The 15,469-nt window shown below is 44.9% G+C and overlaps 1 protein-coding gene, 1 non-coding gene and 1 pseudogene across 8 annotated transcripts in view; all 3 read right to left on the bottom strand.

Annotated features, from left to right (window-relative positions):
- BIRC6 (baculoviral IAP repeat containing 6) overlaps window positions 1-15,469 on the bottom strand; it is a 597,017-nt gene that overhangs the window by 554,867 nt on the left and 26,681 nt on the right. The gene's annotated exons all lie outside the window — the stretch shown is intronic.
- On the bottom strand, window positions 1,314-9,398 carry LOC143989408 (elongation factor 1-alpha, somatic form pseudogene; annotated as a pseudogene).
- LOC143990700 (small nucleolar RNA SNORA63) lies at window positions 8,169-8,299 on the bottom strand. The gene has a single exon (XR_013277418.1). It is a non-coding gene; the product is annotated as a small nucleolar RNA SNORA63 (small nucleolar RNA).

Raw genomic sequence — 15,469 nt, 5'->3', positions numbered from 1 at the left:
TCTCCATAGCAACCAGAAGCGCTCTACAAGCTCCTCCCCACTCAGTGAGCAGAGAGGGACCTGTCATCCACTGGCTTAGTGGAGATCAACAGAGAGATCTCCTGCTGAGGAGACGGCCAGAGACGGCCAGAGACGGCCAGAGACGGCCAGAGACGGCCAGAGACGGCCAGAGACGGCCAGAGACGGCCAGAGGATCTGCCTTGTGGGAATGAAGCCTTAGAAATCAAACCACATAAAAAAATTAAAAAAATAAATAAAAAGTGTTTAACCACTATACATCCCGCGTATAGTCATATGACATCCACATATGGGATCCACATATGGGATTTCCCATCCCAGGCGGGCGTCATAACATTCTCAGCTTCCGCGCATACCCAGCAGCTGTGATATCTGCTGGGCACCAGCGATTGCTTGCGACAGAGCAGGAACGTGGATCTGTATGTGTAAACACACAGATCCATGTCCTGTCAGGGGAGAGGCAGCAGATCGTGTATCCCTAGTAAAGTGATGGCGAACCTTGGCACCCCAGATGTTTTGGAACTACATTTACCATGATGCTCATGCACTGTGCAGTGTAGATGAGTATCCTGGGAATTGTAGTTCCAAGGTTCGCCATCACTGCCCTAGTATATAGTAGCACCGATCAGTCTCCTCCCCCAGTCAGTCTCATCTACACCCCCCCCCCCCCCCCCCAAGTTCGAACACAGTCAGGGAACACATTTAACCCCTTGATCGCCCCTTCCCTACCATTGACATTTTTTACAGTAATCAATGGCTATTTATAGCTCTGATCACTGAATAAATGCCCAAAACAAAAGTGTCTGAACTATCCGCTGCAATGTTGCAGTACCGATTGATAATCGGCATCATTACTCGTGTGTTTAAAAAAAAAAAAAAAAAAAAAGCCATAAATCAAACAATTTTGTAGGCTCTAGAGCTTTTGCGCAAACTAAACATACATTTTTTTTTTTTTTTTTTAAATATGTAGAAGATTACATATCTGTCTAAACTGATGCTTTTTTTTTTTTTTTCGGATGGTTAAAGTAAATAGTGTTTTCAAAACTGTCGCTCTTTTTGTTTATAGCACAAAAAATAAAAACTGCAGAGGTGATCAAATACCAAAAGATAGTTCTAATTGTGGTGGTGGGGGGGGGGGGGGGGGGGGGGGGGACAGGGGGAACATAAATTTTGTTTAGGTACAACGTTGTAGGACCATGCAATTGTCAGCTAATGCATATAATAAGTAATGCAGTGCCGTATCGCAAAAAAGGGCCCAGTCAGGAAGGGGGTAAATTTTTCCGGGGCTGAAGTGGTTAATCCTGGCTGCAAAATGAAAGGACAAAAAAAGAAAAAATACTACACAAAAGCGTGGCATTGTTGAGGACACACAAAGAAAATTAAGTGACAAGATTTGATGTGACTAACAGATTTTGAATCAACACCTTGTGTATTGGTTTCAAATCTTGCCCACTCAAACGTGCGATTAATGTTGATTTAGTAAAGAATATATTTTTAGGAGATATAGTATATTTTTCATGAATTTCTATTTATTTAAAATTAAGTCAGTGGGGACCAGGTCCAGACCACCCCCATACTGTGTGACAGTAGATCATGTTCCACAGTGACCTATTGCTGACTGCAATATAGCTGTGAAGAAAGGGTTAGCGACTGTCAGGTTTTATGGCCATCTGTATCCCAGAATTACTCAGTTCCAGGCAAACCCCTAAAAAAAGGATAAGTTCACGTTGTCAAAATAAATAAAATCTTTTTTTTTTATTGGAAGGCTGTAAAGCTTTGCACCCACGATCTACTGATCACAGGGCTCTTGCAGGCTGTCAGTGTAAGCTCTCTGCCCATACCTTGTACATATGGGGGGGGGGGGTAGCGGTAGCAATGACAGACTACACCTTGAATACGTGTGTAACATGTTCTAAAAAGGGGGGAACTAATCCATTAAAGAGCCGACAGCTGTAACTATTAAAAAAAATAAAAAAAAAAAATAAAGTTTTTGTTCTATCACTTTAGGAAAACAAATCTTGAAACACTGAAAGGTCTGTGAACCACTTAAAAGGTTTTCGTCGCACTGGCATGTAAGAACGCATAAATAAAACATTTTTATTCTGTTAACCTCTTGCTTACTGGGCTCTTAACCCCCCTCCTGCCCAGACCAAATTTCAGCTTTCAGCGCTGTCACACTTTGAATGACAATTGTGTGGTCATGAAACACTGTACCCAAATTGTTATCACCTTTTCTTCACACAAATTAAGCTTTTTGGTGGTATTTAATCACCACTGGAGTTTTTACTTTTTGCTTAAAATAATAAAAAAATAAAAAAATGTACACACGTTTTAGTTGGTTATAAAATTTTGCAAACGGGTACATTTTTCTCCATTGATATTTGCTGATGAGGGTGCATTGATGGGCACAGATAAGGAGACACTGATAGGCCCTGATTGGTGGCACTGGTAGGCAGCACTGGTAATCCAAAGCACTCACATATCAAAGCGAATTTCCCCATAGAAGTCAATGGAAACGAAGATAATTCATTCCACATTGATGTCTATTGCATGCAATACCGCATATGGCCAAAGGTGGGGGACGCCAGAGAGACTCGGAAATATTTGGAGACCGCGCAAATACACTCGAAAACCCTCGGGAACAGAGTGTTTACGAGTATTTCCAAACGGCTCCAAGTGTCACCAGGCTCCCCCGCACCTCTGGCTAAATGTGGTAGTGCACAGCACAGAGGCATGAATCCTGCTCGACTTGCAAACAGTCAGGATTGTGTCCCCGGGAGGAATAGCGCCCCATCATTTTTATGATTAATCGGAAAAATAAATTGGCCCACTTTGATTGACAATTGCGAGGTCATGCTACACTATACCCAAACTCATTTTTTAGCATTTTGTTCCCAGAAATAGAGCTTTTTGGTGGTGTCTGATCACCTCTGGAATTTTTATTTCCTGCTAAACAAATAGACACACCACTGATCGCTGCAATGAGCGCCCCAACGGGTGCACGGTGGCTGTTATCCTGCTGGACGTCACATTACGTCTGGTCAGGACATTGAAACCACTTTGCTGCTGTCACTGTGCTATATGGTGGGCAGCAAGTGGTTAAGTTATCCAAATAATGCTGTCACATGACATTTTCCATAGAGCTTATACTCATCACACCATAAAATGCAACTGCCTTCATTTTACAGATTATAGGGATTTTAAAAGACCTAAATCACTGATCACTAGCCCTACAACACAAATTGATAAATGACTCAATTTATAAGAATGGACAATTAGAAAGTGACAGGCATCACGAATCTGCAAAGTGAGGAGGCTGCACACAGTTTGTTTTGTTCTATCTTAATGTATAGAATGCAATTAGAAAAAAAAAAACCTTCTGCTTTTAGAACCACTTTAACTGCTACATTTGCAGGAGAGCTTGTGCTTTAATGGACATGTAGTCCTGGGCAGGAGAAGGAAGTGATTTAAAAATGTTTCTAAGGCAGACTTTTTTTTACCTTAATGCATCAGGGTAAAAACCTACTGTGACCACCTCCCCTGTATACTTACCCGATACCGATCTCAAACCAGTGCAGTGCCCATGAGCAGCATCGTTGCTCTCTTTCCCTCCTCACAGGACTCAAGACGCTTTCAATCACAGCCTGTGAAAATGAAGCAGGGCCAGGCACACAGTGCAGCTATGGATCAAGCCTGTGGCTTGCTATGGGGGCACTCTGAAGGCAGGAGGAGCCAGCAGCAGGCGCCTGCAGGGGACCCTAGAAAAGGAGGAACATGGCTGCTCTGTGCAAAGCCTATGCACAGAACAGGTAAGCATTATAGGTTTGTTATTTTAGAAAAATCTGCAACAACATTTACAAATCACTTTAGGGGTTCCGTGTAGGGAAGATCAGCATCTGAACCCAGAGAAGCTGGAGGCTAATGGACTGAAGGTAAATGAAGGCATGTAGCTTCATGTCTGACTCCCAGTTAAAATATCCTGTATATTCTATCTGAGTATGTATGCATGCATGCAAGTCAGCGTTTTAGGTCTTTTTTTAATTGAATAAAAATTGTTTTGTGACTAAAAGATTCAACCTCTAAGTAGGTGTATGTATAATATTATACACTCACCGGCCACTATTTATTTAGGTACACTTGTTCAATTGCTGGTAACACAAATTGCTAATCAGCCAATCACTTGGCAGCAACTCCATGCACTGAGGCTGGGTTCACACTGGTACGACAAATGCTCCGACATTGGGAGCACGTCACATGACGTGTGAAAATCAGTGGTTTCCTATGAAAGCCGTCTTAAATGGTTCGACACAAGAAGGTTCCTGCACTACTTTGGTCTGACTTTGGCCCTACTTCAGCCCAATGAATATCATTGAAGTCGAAAAAAAATAAAAATAAAAGTAAAAAGAAGAAGAATCCCTTGTACTAACCATCCAACTTGTGACATCCAACATGATTACAGCAGCAGTAAACTGAATTTATGTCACACGGATTGTTTTGATTAGGCAAAAGGACAAGTCGTACTAGCACAAATTTGGATCAAAGTAGTATCCTGTTCATTCAAGTTGGATGTATGTAGGACTGATGCCGTAGAGAAAAGTATGACTAACGTCATACTTGAGCAACTAAATATGGGGAAGACAACTTGCTAAAGTTCCAACTGAGCATCAGAATGGATAAAGGGATTAAGGCGACTCTGAACGTGGCATGGTTAATGGTGTCAGATGGGCTGGTCTGAGCAATTCAAAAACTGTTGATCTACTGGGATTTTCACACACACACACACACACACACACACACACACACTTATACCCAGGGTTTACAAAGAATGGTCCGAAAAGAGAAAATACCCAGTAAGCAGCAGCTGTGTGGGTGAAAGTGCCTTGTTGATGTCAGAGGAGAATGGGCAGACTGGTTTGAAAATGATAGAAAGTCAACAGTAACTCAAATAACCACTTGTTACAACCAAGGCATGCAGAATATATTCTCTCAATGCTCAACACATCGAGTCTTGAAGCAGATTGGCTACGGCAGCAGAAGACCACACCAGGTGCCAATCCTGTCAGCTAAGAACAAGAAACTGAGGCGGCAATACACACAGGATCACCAAAATTGGACATTGGAAAAACTGTGCCTGGTTTGAGGAGTCTCGATTTCAGCTGCGACATTCAGATGGTCGGGTCAGCATTTAGAGTAAACATGAAAGCATGGATCCATCCTGCCTTGTATCAACTGTTCAGGCTGGTGGTGTAATGGTGTGGGGGATATTTTCTTGGCACACTTTGGGCTCCTTAGTACCAACTAAGAATCGTTTAAACACCACAGCCTTGATGTTAACCATGTTCATCCCTTTAGGACTAGAGTACCCTCATCTTCTGATAGCTACTTCCAGCAGGATAATGTACAGCGTGTGAGAGGGGAGAGAAGAACGGCTGCAGCAGCCGTCAGTGTAAAAAAGAAAAAAAAAAAAAAAGTAAAAAAAAAGTTTAATAAAAAGTGCCATCCTCCCCCAGAGCCATCCTCCCCCAGTGCCACCCCCCCCCAGTGCCACGCCCCCCCCAGTGCCACGCCCCCCCCCCCCCCAGTGCCATCCTGCCCCAGTGCCATCCTGCCCCAGTGCCATCCTGCCCCAGTGCCATCCACCCCAGTGCAATCCACCCCACCCCAGTGCCACCTGCCCGCAGTGCTATCTGTCCCCAGTGCCACCTGTTGTCAGTGCCATTTGTCCCCAGTGCCATCTGTCATCAGTGCCACGTATAAGTGGCATCTGTCATCAGTGCCACGTGTTATTAGTGCCACATAGTGCCATCTGTCATCAGTGCCACGTATTAGTGCCATCTGTCATCAGTGCCACGTATCAGTGCCATTTGTCATCAGTGCCACCTGTCAGTGTCACGTGCCATCTGTTGTCAGTGTCACGTGTCATCAATGCCACTTATCAGTGCCATCTGTCATCAGTGTCACGTGTCATTGGTGCCATCTGTCACCGGTGGCACGTATTAGTGCCACGTATTAGTGCCACATGTCATCAGTGCCACGTATTAGTGCCACGTGTCATCAGTGCCACATATTAGTGCCACGTGTCATCAGTGCCACATATTAGTGCCACGTGTCATCAGTGCCACGTATTAGTGCCACGTGTCATCAGTGCCACGTATTAGTGCCACGTGTCATCAGTGCCACGTATTAGTGCCACGTGTCATCAGTGCCACGTATAAGTGTCATCATTGCCACGTATCAGTGCCATCTGTCATCAGTGTCACGTGTCATTGTCCTGGTATTTCAAAAGTGTAATAAGTAGTCAACAAGTTAGATGTGTAATTTATGCTCCTAGAACACGTGATGGCGCTCCCTGCATGTTGGGCCTCTCTATGTGGCCAGGCTGCGAAAAAGTCCCACACATGTGGTATTGTAATACTCAGGAGGAGTAGCAGAATTTTTTGGGGGGTGTCATTTGTGGTATACACATGCCACGTGAGAGAAATAACCTATTACAATGACAATTTTGTGGAGAAAAATAAAGAAAATGAAAAATCTTCATTTTGCAAAGAATTGTGGGAAAAAAATGACAACATCAAAAAGCTCACCATGCCTCTTACTAAATACCTTGGAATGTCTACTTTCCAAAAAGGGGTCATTTGGGGGGTATTTGTACTTTCCTGACTTGTTTGGGTCACAAGAAGCGAGATAGGCCACCAGTACATCAGATGTGATCAATTTTGTGCGATTCGCACCACAGCTTGTAGACTCTCTAACTTTCACAAAGACCAAATAATATCCACTAATTTGGGTTATTTTTACCAAAGATATGTAGCAGTATAAATTGTGGCCAAAATTTATGAAGAAAAATTAATAATTTGCATAATTCTGTCACAGAAACAAAGAAATATGCGTTTTTTTTCAAAATTTTCGGTCTTTTTTCATTTATAGCGCAAAAAATAAAAACCCCAGAGGTGATCAAATACCACCAAAAGAAAGCTCTATTTGTGGGAAAAAAAGGACACAAAATTCATTTGGGTACAGTGTTGCATGACTGAGTAATTGTCATTCAAAGTGTGAGAGCACCGAAAGCTGAAAATTGGTCTGGGCAGGAAGGGTGTTTAAGTGCCCAGTAAGCAAGTGGTTAAACTACTAACACACAAATTAAATATTACCATGCTTTTATTGAACACACTGTAAACATTCACAGTGCAGATGGAAAAAGTAGGTGAACCCTTGGATTTAATAACTGGTTGAACCTCCTTTGGCAGCAATAACTTCAACCAAACGTTTCCTGTACTTGCAGATCAGATGTGCACAACGGCCAGAAGAAATTCTTGACCATTCCTCTTTACAGAACTGTTTCAGTTCAGCAATATTCTTGGGATGTCTGGTGTGAATCACTTTATTGAGGTCATGCCACAGCATCTCAATCGGGTTGAAGCCATTCTGTTGTTGATTTACTTCTATGCTTTGGATCGTTGTCCTGTTGCAACACTCATCTTCTGTTGAGCTTCAGCTGGTGGACAGATGGCCTTAAGTTCTCCTGCAAAATGTCTTGATAAACTTGGGAATTCATTTTTCCTTCGATGATAGCAATCCGTCCAGGCCCTGATGTAGCAAAGCAGCCCCAAACCATGATGCCCCCATCACCATACTTAACAGTAAGGATGAGGATTTGATGTTGGGTGTGCTGTGCCACTTTCTCCACACAGTGTTGTGCGTTTCTTCCAAACAACTCAACTTTGGTTTCATCTGTCCACAGATTTTGCCAGTACTGCTGTGGAACATCCAGGTGCTCTTGTGCAAACTGTAAACGTGCAGCAATGTTTTTTTGGACAGCAGTGGCTTCCTCTGTGGTATACTTCCATGAAATCCATTCTTGTTTACAGTTTTACGTATCCTAGATTCACTAACAGGGATGTTAGCATATGCCAGAGACTTTTGTAAGTCTTTAGCTGACACTGTAGGATTCTTTTTCACCTCATTGGGCAGTCTGCGCTGTGCTCTTGCGGTTATCTTTACAGGACACCCACTCCTAGGGAGTAGCAGCAGTGCTGAACTTTCTCCATTTATAGACAATTTGTCTTACCGTGGACTGATTTTGGAGATACTTTTATAACCCTTTCCAACTTTATGCAAGTCAACAATTTTTTTTTTTTTATATTTTTTACCTGTTTGAGACCAAGCGTCCCTGTCAGCTGTATTTGTTTCAGAACAGACAGGGATAGTAGGAAGCAATTTATTATTTGCAGGGGGAACGACAGAACAGCACTTCACAGCTATACTGTAACTTAACCTGCGTTTGTTTTGTTTTTTTCTTCTCTCATTAACTTTGTTTAATGGTCTCAAAAAAATTTGGCGACAGGTTTTTTTTTTGGTCAAGTTGTTCCCACTTAAAAATTACTGATTTAAAAACACTAATAAACTTAAAACTGTCACAAACAAAAGGTCCGCAAAATATTCCTTTCCTTCTGAAGCTTTTACGATGCATTGTTATCATTAACCAGTCTTTTACTATTAAACTTAAATGGCCAATTGAGACAAACAGTTCCGAGACCGATCTTCCACCGCTGGTTTTCTGGGCCTTCTGAGCAGACTGTGACCTTGCCAGTACCTGCTGCCTTCTTTTCGACAGCCTTGATGACAGCAACAATCTGCCTCATGTCACGCACAGCAAAGCGACCAAGGGGAGGATAGTCAGAGAAGCTCTCCACACACATGGGCTTGCCGGGGACCATATCAACGATGGCAGCATCACCAGATTTCAGGGACTTGGGATTTTCTTCCAGTTTCTTACCAGAAAGACGGTCAATCTTCTCCTTCAGCTCTGCAAACTTGCAGACAATGTGAGCAGTATGGCAATCCAGCACAGGTGAATAGCCAGCACTGATCTGTCCTGGGTGGTTCAGGATAATGACCTGTGCAGTGAATTGACCAGCTTCCAATGGTGGGTCATTCTTACTATCACCAGCAACATTACCACGTCGGATATCCTTCACAGAAACGTTCTTTACGTCGAAACCAACGTTGTCACCGGGACAAGCCTCGGTCAAAGCTTCGTGGTGCATTTCCACAGACTTGACTTCAGTTGTTACATTGACTGGAGCAAAGGTAACCACCATACCTGGTTTCAGGAGACCAGTTTCCACATGACCAACTGGTACTGTACCAATACCACCAATCTTGTACACATCCTGCAGAGGCAGACCAAGAGGCTTGTCAGTGGGGCGGCTAGGAGGCAGAATGCTATCAAGAGCTTCCAGCAGAGTGGTTCCACTGGCTTTTCCCTCTTTGCGGGAAATGGCCCATCCCTTGAACCATGGCATGCTGCTACTGGGTTCCAGCATGTTGTCAACAATTCTTAAGCGCAGATCTTCTGAGAGCTCTTTTGTGCGAGGCATCATTCACATCAGGCAATGCTTCTTGTGAAAAGCAAACCCAGAACTGGTGTGTGTTTTTTATAGGGAAAGGCAGCTGTAATCAACACCTCCAATCTCATCGATAGGACTCCAGTTGGCTAACACCTCACTCCAATTAGCTCTTGGAGATCTCAGTCTAGGGGTTCAAATACTTTTTCCACCCGCACTGTGAATGTTTACATGGCGTGTTCAATAAAAACATGGTAACGTTTAATTGTGTGTTATTAGTTTAGGCAGACTGCGATAGTCTATTGTTGTGACTTCGATGAAGGTCAGATAACTTTGTTACCAATTTGTGCCAAAATCCATATCATTCCAAAAGGGTTCACATACTTTTTAGTTGCAACTGTACGTTTAGAAATTTTTTGTTTAACGTTACATATTAACTAAAATTGAACACCCCACTTTGGAGGTTTTTATTAGATGAATCGAAACAATCATCCAACCGATTATGAAAGCAAGTCAGTTACAGCACTAGTTGTACTTTGGGCCAAAGCAACAGAGTCAATATACACTGTACACAATTTTAATGGCTTCCATAGTTTTAGATTAGTTCTGGTCAGGCACTGGACCAATGCTATGTCAATAAAAGGCAAGAATAGCTTGACCTTTTGAAATATTGAGCAATAGCATGAACAATACAACAGTCCCATCTAGAGCGAGTTAAAAAATGCTCTCATAGAAACGGATATAGAAAGAGGTAAAGGGATCCGTACACGTGACCACCCAAACTTTCTAAAATTAAAGGCCAATAGCATAAGCAGAGAAATGGCTCAATAAAACCAGAAGTAGTAAAATAGAACGTCTGTGCCAGAGGGGACTACAAAAGACCAAAGAAGGAACTTTACCTTGGGATGACACTAGCATCTAATTTCCTGCAATTGTTTGAGTTGTCTGGAGCACGGTTATTGAAATGGCCAACTATAACCCAAGTAATTTTAGTATATCCCTATTGTACAAAGACCATTGTCTGTGCTCATTTGCATGGAAAGTTAGGTAGTGTGTACATGTGTTGAAAGCACAGCTGTAATACTTTTAAATCTTGTATTGTTTTCCAACAATACGTTTACTACAGGTTTGTGTTCCCTGCTTTACTGCAAAATTGACCTAAAACAAAGATAACAAACCTCTGCATCAATAATGCGGTGGTTTTATTATATCAAGATAATGCTACACATGTCCACCAACTTAGGGAACAGGTTTAGCAAGCTAAGCAAAGATTGAGGGCCCTAAATATACTAGTAACTATGAGTGATACATGGGGGGATACTTTTTTTTACCAGTTACTAGCATAGGCAGAATTTTTGCCCTGACCTTGGATGTCCTCCCCCAGCTCTCTACCACCAATAGTGCCTGTATCTCAACCAACCACATTTATTTCCTCTATCCATCATCTAGACGCTCGGGTGCCTACATGGGAGAATCATGCATTACAGCGTATGGGAGACATGCTTTTGGAACAGGTTCCCTTCTACCTATGGTTTAGAGATTTGGTCCACTCAGGTGGGGTTGAGTTGGCCATGGGAATCAGCCACAGATCTTCTGTGGACGTAGGCTGCCTCAAAACCGTCAATCTTTTCATGTAATCCCAGACAGACTATGGCGTTAAGATCAGGGCTTTGTGTGGGCCAAACCATCACTTCCAATACTCCTTGTTCTTTAAACTGAAGATAGTTCTTAAAGTGGTTGTAAATGCAGGTTCTTTTTTTCTTATTTTTAACCGCTTCCCGACTGCCTCGCGCAGATATGCTGTAGCAGAAGGGCACGTACACGCAGATTAACATACCTGTACGTTGCCCTTTAATAGGGCGGTTGGCGTGCACCCGCTGGGAGCTCTGTGAATGTGATCATGGGTCCCGCAAACTCGATGTCTGCGGGCATACTCATGTCTCATCGTGAGGAACAACGGGGAGCTGCGAATGTAAACAAGCATCTTCCCGTTCTGCCTAGTGACACGGTCACTAATCAGCGCTCCCTGTAATCGGGAACACTGATCAGTGATATGTCACACACAGCCCCCGCACAGTTAGAATCACTCCCTAGGACACACTTAACCCCTATAGCCCCACCTAGTGGTTAACCCCTCCACTGCCAGTGACATTTTTACAGTAATCAATGCAATTTTTTTTAGCATTGATGGCTGTATTAATTCCATTGGTCCCAAAAAATGTGTCAAAATTGTCCTATGTGTCCGCCATAATGTCGCAGTCACGAAAAAAAAAAAAAAACACGACAAATAAAAATTGGATTTTTGTACTCACCTTTCTCTGAAATTCATTGATAAGACACATCTTTAATCTTGTCCTTAGGTTATATTGCCACCTTCAGGAGAGGACTAGGCAGAACATGTAAAAAAAAAAAAAAAAAAAAAAAAAAAAAAAAAAAAAAACAGAACAGGGGGTGGTCCTACTTGCTATAACCCCTCACTCTGCTTCCAGCAGCTCAGTTCATCAAAAGGCAGTACAAACATAAATCGGAGGGGTGGGTGCTGTGTCCGTCAATGAACTTCAGAGAAAAGGATTTTACGGCGAGTACAAAAATCCTATTTTCTCTTTCATTCATTGACGGACACAGCACCTTTAATCTTAACCTTAGGGACATCCCCAAGCAGTGTCAAAAACAGAGTAGGTCAGAAAGAAAATAAACTCCACCCATAAAAACAAGAATGCCTCAACAGAGGAGGTATAACCTTAAACGGCCGCCTGCAAAACCTTGCGGCCAAAGCATGCATCCGCAGATGCGCTCATCTCAACCTTGTAAAATGTATTGAAAGTGTGAACGGACGACCAGGTTGCCGCCTTACACACCTAGGAAACACACGCTTTATGTCAGAAACCCCAGGAGGCACCAATTGCCCTGCTAGAATGTGCTCTGACAGGAAGGGGGGGGGGGGCAACCGCACCCTTATGGCATAAGCCTGAACCACGATTTGTCTGATCCACCTAGAAATAGTGGCAGACTAGACCGCCAGGCCCTTCTTTGGACCAGCCACTGATATGAACAGGGAATCCGACCTCCGAAAAGGAGCTGTAGCAGACAAATACACCTGCAAAGCCCGGACCACGTCCAAAGAAGGCAAAGCAACCTCTTTGGGATGTGATGGCCATGGACATAAAAGGACCGAAGCACAATGTCTTCATTTAAATGAAAACCTGAAACAACCTTTGGAAGAAACGAAGGCTGCGGGGGGTGCAGCACCACCTTACCCTTGTAGAGGATCAAGTAGGGAGACTTGCATGACAAGGCCGCCAACTCAGAAACCCGCCTTGCAGATGTAATAGCCACTAGAAAGACTGTTTTGAGAGTGTGTCCATAAGAGAATCTGCCTAAAGTTATCAAATGGCGGTTTCTGAAGCACTGAGAGCACCAGATTGAAATCCCACGGAGGCAGCAGTGCTCGATCCAGAGGGGCCACATGTCAAACCCCCTGAACAAACGTACTCACCAATGAATGAGTCGCCAAAGCTCGCAAAAAACAAAAAAAAAAACCCCACCACACTAACTGTGAAAGCTGATCTCTGCCCTTTAATGGTGCTTAATGCAAGTTTCTGATCCACTCCTCACTGTAAAAACAGCAGGATCATGGAAACTGAATATATACCTCAACGCCACCCCATCTCCTCACACATGGAGATGTAGGCCTTCCACGTACGATAATAAACGTACGATAATAAACTTTCCGTGAATATGACTTCCGTGCCCTCAGCATAGTGGAATTACCAAATCCGACAGTGCTCAGTCCCTTAGCACTTGGCTTTCAACAGCCATGCCGTTAAAACCAGCAACGGTAAAGCAGGATGAAGTATTGTGCCTTGCGACAGGTCTTTCCGGATCGGCAGCCACCAAGGAACATCCACCACCAGTCTGACTATGTCGGTGTACCAAGGACGTCAATCCCCTCGGCCTCCACTCTGCATAGCAGAAAGGGTAAGAGTGAGCGGGGGGGGGGGGCATAAATTAGCCAATAATGCCCCCATGGAGCCACGTCCGCCCAGGGGCCTCCTGACCTGGCCACAAACCTATGTACCTTCAGATTGAGTCGAGAGGCCAAGAGATCCACATCTGGTGTGCCCCACCTTAGACAAATAAGCAGAAATACATCCGGATGCAGCAACCATTCCCCCTGGCCCAGCAGCTGACATCTTAGTCTGCCTGCCAGTTTTCTACGCACGGAATGTATAGGGCCAACAGAGCCGGCACGCGCCGCTCTGCTCACTGCAGGATGCGGGCGACCTCCAGTACTGCAGCCGAGCAAATTTGTCCCTCCTTGATGGATGGCATACGCCACCACCGTGGCGTTGTCCGACTGGATACTGGCCAGACACCCCTGCAGCCTCTGACCATGTGGCGAGGTACCGCCTGATCGGCCAAAGCTCCAGCACTTGTGTTCAGCGACCCTGGGCTGACTGTACGTTCCAAACCCCCACCCCCAGCCAGTCAGGCTGGCTTCCATTGTGACCACTGTCCAATGGAGAGGTGGAAACAACTTTCCGGATCGAAAGGCAGGAGACATCAGCCACCAGAGAAAGGAAGCCCCGACTAGCTGGCTCACCCGAATTTGACAATCCAGGGATGTCCGAGATTTGTCCCATTTGGACACGTATAGAATTGAGCATACAGTACTACCTCAAAAGTGGCTACCATGAGACCCAGAACTCGCATGCAAAAAACACAGCGACGACCACCTACAAGACACCAATAACTTCACCGCAGCTTGCAGAGTCTGCAGCTTGTCTGAAGGGAGAAAGACTGTCACCTCTGAGGAGTCTAGAATCAAGCCCAGGTACTCCAGGCGCTGAGTCGGCACCAACACCCAACCAAACACCCGGAGAGTCTGTATGGTGATCACCACACCCTCCCTTAATTCCGAGGGGGAAGCTGCTCTCAGGAGGAGGTCGTCCAGGTAACCCACGATTGCGATCCCTCGTTGTCTTAGCAATGCCAGAATTGGGGCTAGCACCTAGCATCACTAGGCCAAAAGGGAGAGCTACAAATTGATAGCTCTTGTCCCCGACCGCAAATCGTAGAAACCTAATGCCTGTCGCATTTGGGGACATGCACGTATGCGTCCTTGATGTCCAAAGTCACAAAGAATTCCCCCTGATGGAGCTCAACAACCACGGAACGAACCGATTCCATCATGGGGTGTTCTATGTCAGTTTCATGCTGTTTCAGGCTTAACCAGCCACCCAGCACCAGAGTACAACAAAACTGAGGGTATTAGAAAATGTCTGCCGGCCACCTCAAAAAAAATCTGAGAGCGCTGGGAAAATGGTCGCGGTTTGCGCAGCGCCTAGTCCCCACATGGCAACACACAGGTACTCAAAAAAATAAAATAAAAAACCGCCTAAAAGCAGGGAGAAAACAAGCAGACCACCAACCGCCCAGAAAACAGACACCCCCCCCCCCCCCGAAGACCCTCGGCCAGGTACGTGCACCGCACCCCCTATGCCCAGTCACACAGCTGCCCCTTAGCATGGCGAGAAGGGAAAGGGACAGAAGAAAGGGAGAGGGAGAGAGCCCCTAGTCGACCTCCCAGGGAATGCCCAGCTGCTCCATCCTGCCGAGAAAGGTGGAACCATACTTAAGCCTCCTGCAGGGACTGCTGGAAGCATTCCACAGACAAACCCATCACCTGAGCAGCACGGGGTTGGTTGTCTGCCACGGTACACTGACACAGACAGCAGTAACCCGGCCATGTGTGCCCCAAAGCATATAGCTCGCCGGCCACCCCTGGAACAGACGGGGCATGTCGTGGCCGACCCAGCACGTAGCTAAGGTCTGCACATGCTCGATAGCCAAGCTGGGGAGACTACAAGGATCTATATTGTCCAGCCCGTCACCCAGCCCGGCTGTTGATTGCAGATCACAGGAATCAAAAAGCTGAAAAAAGAAAAAAATGCCAAGGACCAATGGTCCCCACAGGGAGCCATGTCCTTCTCCTATACTAGGCAGAAAACTGAGCTGAGCTGCTGGAAGCAGAGTGAGGGGTTATAGCCAGTAGGATCGCCCCCTGAGCGGTCCTGTGCAGTTTTGCTGTTTTTTTTTGTTTT

Source organism: Lithobates pipiens, unplaced genomic scaffold (genome assembly GCF_037356315.1).
Source record: "Lithobates pipiens isolate NorthernLeopardFrog02 unplaced genomic scaffold, aLitPip1_a1.2 Scaffold_18, whole genome shotgun sequence".
NCBI lineage: Eukaryota > Metazoa > Chordata > Amphibia > Anura > Ranidae > Lithobates > Lithobates pipiens.
The sequence above is the reverse complement of the archived record's forward strand: the minus strand, read 5'-3'. Positions and strand labels throughout refer to the sequence as shown.